Genomic DNA, 788 nt, shown 5'->3' with positions numbered 1-788 from the left:
TCTCACTAGCCATTTAGTCCATGCCAAGAAAGATGGTAGAGGGGAATAGAAAGGGAGATTGAGGAAGAAATCCATACCGAGAGGTTCAGTAGAAATCAAATTGTTGGAAACCCCCAGAATTACATATTATGTTATGGTTGAGTCTAAACTGTTGCGCCCACTTAGCTAGAGCTCTTAGCTTCGGGCTTAGTCTCGACAGGAACCTCCCATCTTGGAAGCGAGGAAACCCTACCAAGAGGTAAGGTGACAGGCGAAACAAAACTCCCGGGGCAGGCTATCAACTATGACATTTACTTCGCATCTAGAAAATAGAATGTTAAAAGCGCTACGCACCTAAGCTAATAAGATTAAACCCTGAGAATAGGGCTATATATTTATATTCATAGCTACTTGCCAATTTATTTGAAAGAGGCCTTGCCTGAGTTTATCATATCCCTAAATAAGGAAAGAGTCCTTCCAACCAAACTATTAGTCTGTAAACTTGATATCCAAAGCTTTCCTTTCTCATTTGATGTAAGGAAACTTCTCATTTAATAAGACTGCAACAGGCTAAACTCCAACTAGCTATTACTCATGGCCATCGAAAGCTACTTCCTGAAACTGTAATTGCAACTGCGGGAAAGGACATCCAATCACACCATTGATAGCTAAGGATTTTCCCCCTAGTACTCACTTATGAGAGAGTAGACACCATCCTATCATCTTTCTTGATTTCGTTTATTACATCAAACATTCAAAACATACTCGTTTACAATTTGATAACAGACATGAGTTAGACCAACAAATAG

Source organism: Durio zibethinus, unplaced genomic scaffold, assembly GCF_047325235.1.
Source record: "Durio zibethinus cultivar Kanyao isolate XHJ-2024 unplaced genomic scaffold, ASM4732523v1 HiC_scaffold_67, whole genome shotgun sequence".
Classification (NCBI taxonomy): domain Eukaryota; kingdom Viridiplantae; phylum Streptophyta; class Magnoliopsida; order Malvales; family Malvaceae; genus Durio; species Durio zibethinus.
The sequence above is the reverse complement of the archived record's forward strand: the minus strand, read 5'-3'. Positions refer to the sequence as shown.